This window comes from Cyprinodon tularosa, unplaced genomic scaffold (assembly GCF_016077235.1).
Source record: "Cyprinodon tularosa strain WSP-4 unplaced genomic scaffold, ASM1607723v1 ctg99, whole genome shotgun sequence".
NCBI classification, from domain to species: Eukaryota; Metazoa; Chordata; class Actinopteri; order Cyprinodontiformes; family Cyprinodontidae; genus Cyprinodon; species Cyprinodon tularosa.
The window spans coordinates 302,349-308,348 of record NW_024039773.1 but is presented as its reverse complement, the minus strand read 5'-3'; positions in this window follow the sequence as shown (position 1 = coordinate 308,348).

Sequence of the window (6,000 nt, the reverse complement as noted above, 5' to 3'; positions counted from 1 at the left end):
AAATACAAACTAAGTAAACAAAAACAGTGCATTTGCACACATTATTAAACTTAAAGGTAGCAGGGATTAAAGCAGAATGTATGTATATATATATATATATATATATATATATATATATATATATATATATATATATATATATATATATATATATATATATATATATATATATATATAAAATCCAATACCAAAAACGGCCAGAAGATGGCGAATGTGCATCAATATCTAGTTATAACGAGATGTTGTGTTCGGTGAAGAAAGCACAAACCCTTATTTTTAACTTGCATACACGATGGCCGTTTCTCTATATGCGTTCTTGAGCGTTCTCATGTGCTCGTGTACTCGTGACACGTCATCAGCCTCAGCCCGAGTACCGTTCCAATTCTCGAGAACGCCAGATCGAGAACGCATCAAATCCCCAGATGTTGTTCTCACCCCGCCCTCTTTATCGAGCATGCATCAGAGCAGACTTGTGCGTTCTTCAGACTGACCGCTTCCCCAGAATGCCCCGCGGCCGCAGCTTGATTCGAGACAGCGTTAAACATTCCCTTTTCTGCTGCTGTTGTTCTTCAAAAGTACGTTTTGAAATTGTTTGAGGCGATAACATTATACATTGAAGCCTCCCTGTGTGGTCTGTTTACAGAGTTAGTGCGAAATTAAAAAAAAAAGTCAGACGTTGAGCGGACCAGAGTGACCAGCAGACCTCCGAGGGTAACCGCAGCCAGGGCTAAATTTACCCCGTCTGTAGTGCACTTCTCTCGGTCTAGTTATGTGTGAACTACCGCTCGTTCTGATTGTGGTTTTTTGCGGTTCGGTAATTTTTTTTTAATGTTTTTTAAGCTTTAGAAATTAAAAATATTGTTTTCAAAATGTTTTGTGTAGGGAATAAATAGTTTTGACTGTTAAAGAAATGCTAAAGAACGTTGCATGTGATGACGTCACGAGTACGCTTCTGTTCCAATACACATACGTGCTTGTGTGCTCGCGTTCTCGTGAAGTTCGATCTTCCTGCGTTCTCGCCAAGAACGGACTTGAACGTGAATTGAGAAACGGCCGATCAGTTTTTGACGGTGGTAAATCAGCTGTTGCCATAGATCCGTGCAAACATGTAGTGTGTACCCGCCCCCTTCTTCTTCTGTTTGGCTAATATTGTTAGTTTCAGAGCGCTCCTTTGCTACCATTGGCTGACAAACGCAAGAGGGATTTCGAATGTGTTTTTAAAATGTATTTAGCGTCAATTTCAACTCAATTTAATTCAGTTTATTTCTATAGCGCCAATTCACAACACATGTCATCTCAAGGCACTTTACAGTTCAACCAGATCATCCAGTCAAATTGATTCAAAGTTTTCTATCTAAGGAAAACCAGCTGATTGCATCGACTCATTGACTCAAATACAATCCCTCACACTAAGCATGCTTGTAGTGACAGTGGAGAGGAAAAACTCCCTGTGAGTCAGCTCACATGTCAGAGAATGAAGAGAGCACATCCAGCCAGTCACAGTCAGAGAAACAGGACTACACTGAAAAACAGGCCGATCTTCAACATCTAGAAACAAAGGTGTTGATGGCAGCAGCACAGCTGATATTTCTCTCCAGGATGGAGTCACAGCCAAACAGGAACAGACGAGGCTAAGCTACTATGAAAGAATTGAGAATGAGAATTTATTTTCGAGTGATTTTTTTTTACCCATAGGCAATCGCTACAAGCTGGAAATCCGGCCTGGGGCCGGAATACCTTAATCCCTGAGGTATAGAGGATGATCTTTTATTTCCGGGTGGATCATCGAGGAACGCATCTATGTTTTAAGATTCCTAGCATCATAATCTGGCTTTAGAGATGGTTTAAATTAAACTAAAACTGGCTCATAATGGTTTTAAGTGCTTAAAAAGCACCATTCTTTGAAGAAACAACCTGATGAGGCTTAAAGGTATAGCTGACAATCTTTTATTTCTGAGTGGATCATCAAAATAGGTGGTCCTCCTAACTGTCAATCATTCTGGTGATATGTTTACTAGCTATCTTTTTCTGTGCCTGCGCACACTCAGTCATATAGGTGTGATTAGCTACGTTTCAGAGAGTCGTCGTCGTAAGTGAAAAAGTGTCGACGAAGTTTATGAGAAGAGGAGAAAGGCCTCAGAAGAGGCAGATATATCCCAGAATGCTTTGCGCGGAGAGCTGTCTTTGCAAAGCATTATGGGATTTGTTGTCACAGTGAACGGTCAGTTAACTGAGTTCACTATATAGTCCACTATATATTCTCCACTCTATATAGTGATTGAGGGATTTATGTCATGAAACGAGGACAGATGGACCCAGTATTCAGGAGAGACAGTCAGTAGGAAAGTTCAAAAGATTTATTAAAATAAAAACAAAACAAAAGTGGAGCTGTAGCTCGTGGACACTGCAGGCGGGGGGCGGGGCACCGCCCAATCTCAGACACTCTGGGGGAGAAACACAGGTAAGTGACCACAATCAACTGATAGAAGATTAACTGTGTTGGTCACTTACCTGGTTTAACAGTCCAGACCACGAGTGTCTCCAGTGCTGCAGTCCCAGAGGTCATGCTGGAAGCCGATCCTGGTGAGGGATCCAGAACAGACAGAAACAGACAGGAACAGGCAGGATCCAGATCAGGCAGGAACAGAGACAGGTGGCAGGATCCAGACTTCCAGGCATCCACAGGCTCCCAGGAGGGTTCAGAGTCTGACTGGGACCAGAAGCATGACCAGGTGGTCACGCACAGGAGCAGACATGATCAGGTGCAGACAGGCAGGCTCAGTGGAAGAGGGTAGCCGAGACAGGACGTGGAACCGGAACTTGAAGCAGGACTTTAAACTGGTCTCCACCCTGGAGCCAGGCTTACTGGATAAAAACTGAACCTCCCCGCATATTGAGCCAAAAACCCAGAAGACTCCGTGGGGGAGGAACAGTGGACGATCAGGAGACGAGACAAACACAAAACCCTCTTTCCACTGGCTGCTAGGATCCAGGACATGAACCATGAACTAAAAGTGAACAGAAAGACTGACAGAGAGACAAGCAATGATCTGGCACTGGATGCTCAGGCTGAACTGAATATAAACCAGAGGAAACAGGTGAGAGGAATAAATTATAATTGAGGCTGGGAAGGAAGAGGACAGGTGAGAGGAATTACTAATTAGGGGAGAGCAAACAGGCCAGATCATGACAATTTAGGGGTTAGAGCGTTCAGACACAGTAAGCTTGCATGAGCTTTGAGAACAGCAACTTTTAAACAGAGCGTGCACGAGGAGAAATGGGCTCATGCACGCTCTCTCACGCATTTAATAGGCCTTCCTTCTCAGGAGGGGGTACAAAATTGTGCATGTGCATTTTTTTTATGTGAAGAGGGTGGAACCATTATTTATCCTGCACTTGCTGCTATTGCACTTCTGGTTAGACCTAAACTGCATATTGTTGCCTTGTACCTGTACATGTGTAATGACAATAAAGTTGAATCCAATCTAATCAGGGTGGGTCTTTTAAAAAAAATAAATAGATATAAGAGTTAACAAAACAGGAACCTATTAGGCTACTGAATAAAAATAAAAGCTCATTATAATTTCCAGTATACAGACATATAACACTCATTAATAGACAGGGTCTGTTGCTCTGACATACTGTCAGACTCTTATTGTGTTTTAATGAAGTGGACGCTAGCTGTTATATAGCTTTCTATTTTTATTTATAATGTGATGATTTGGTTGAAGAAACTTTGCGCTCTTATAAGCACTTTTGAACAGTTCTCGTTCTCAGAGGAACATTAAAACTCCCTCAACTGCATTAAATCACTTCTGGATATACCATGCTAACTGCTAGCATGCCCTTTTCCATTACATTAGAAATGGTTTGCTTTTAACAGTTTTCTATCACCTTTCAAACACCAGAAAAGTTGACTGCCTCATCTATACAACTTAAGGAGTTTAACCGGAGTTAATATCTACAAACGGAACCAGATAAAGTTCCACGGACACCCCTGACCCCCCTCTTGTTCCGCCCCTACCAGGCAGAGGAAAGCTGCTCAGAGCTGATAGGAAGATAGATTAAGTTAAATCCTGGAGAGTTCTGTAAGAAAACTTGTAAAGAGCACCGTGGGAAAGAAACTATCATCTAATTGATTATCTATAGAAAAACTGGAAAATAGTTTGTTTTTGTTATAGTGACCCAGTCCAATCTGAGGATGAATGCCAGAAGCCTCTCATTCACAGAACAGCTGTATTTATACTGGGATTAAATTAGAAAGTAAACGTCTGTTACAACTGGGTGATTTATGGGGGCAAATGTTTTCACTGATTTTAAAAATACACATAATTAAATCACTGTTTATTTATTTGTACATACAGTAGTAGCCATTTAAAATGTCCCCACTTTCCTCGATGGGCGCTTGGCTGGTCCCCTACAATCCCTTAAATATCAATATTTGTACTAAAATATTCTTTCTGTTATGATTTGTGGACGTTAAGATCTAAAGAGAAGCTTCATCTCCTGGTCAGACTCTGTTATTCGGAGAAAAGGTGGAGTCAGAGTAAAAAAAAAATATGGAAGAGGCTGGAAGTTGGAGGGGATTCCGCTGGGAGTTGGAGGGAAGTGGGCTGTTTATTTAGGAGTAAATGTATTTATCATTCATTTCATCACTTTAAATGTATTTTTAATTATTTAGTTGCTAATTTTACGCTTTGACGGTATATTTCATATTTAATTCATGTATTTGATAAATAAATAAGTAATTGTTGCAGCTGCTTTTTTCATGGTACATTAACATATTTAATTGGGCATTGACGTTTTTGGTCCTCCATACACACCAGGAATCATCATGATTGGGAAAACCATTGAAACCTTGGTCTACAACATAGAGTTATCAAGTTACTACATGGAATTTATTGGTTATATCATGAAATTTTATTTTATTTTATTTTTATAAATACTGCAATGCAATGATTACAATTTAATGTTGGAATCCAGATAAAAACCTTTAATTTCACATTTAAATAGAGAGCCAACATTTAAACTGCTTCGCCATCTAAATATTTAAGTTCAAATGTTTTAGTTTTTTTTTTTGGTTTTTTGTTTTTTAAATAATATTACATGTTTTTTTGGAAAAAAAGATTATTTTCTGACTTCATTTTTTCTTCCAGCTGTGTTACAGTTTCAACATTCAGGGGTTTTTTTTTGTTTATTTGAAAAAACATGACATTTTGTTGATCAAAACACATAATTAGGATTTGACAATAAAAAGAATCCTGATAAAAGTACTTACACTGCAAAAAATGTAAATCTAAATAAGTCATTTTTTTCTTAAAATAAGTGCAATTTATCCTGATTTGAGGAGATAAATGAGAGACTTTGTCAATGGAACAAGACAATTTACATTTGAAATAAGAAAATCAATTGCATTGTCTTATTTCAAGTGCATATTAACTAATTAACTTATTTTAAGTGTAAAAATACTCATCCCATTGGCAAACTTTATTATTTACCTGCTCAAATTAAGGGTAAATACACTTGATTTAAGAATTTTTTTTACTTAATTTCAGATTGTTTTTGCAGTGTAGTGCCTTAAGTGGAGGAGTCTACACTAGAAAAACGATCCAGAAATAAGTAAAAAATATCTTAAATTAAGTGTGTTTACCCTTAACTTGAGTAGATAAATGAGATAGTTTGCCATTGGAATGAGTATTTTTGCTCTTAAAATAAGATAATCAGATAAAATGCACATGAAATAAGTCAATACAATTGTGCTTTCTTATTTTAAGTGTAAATTGTCTTGTTCCATTGGCAAAAGGTCTCTTTTACCTCCCAAATCCAAGAGAAATGCACTTATTTTAAGATAAAATGACTTATCTAGATCTCGATTTTTTCCAGTGCAGTATCCATATTGCACCACAGCTAAATTAGTTTATGCCACAGGCTTGCTATGCCCACACAGACAGATTGCAAAAAGTTTTAATATGTGAAATTAGTTTCTTTAATTGATCCATT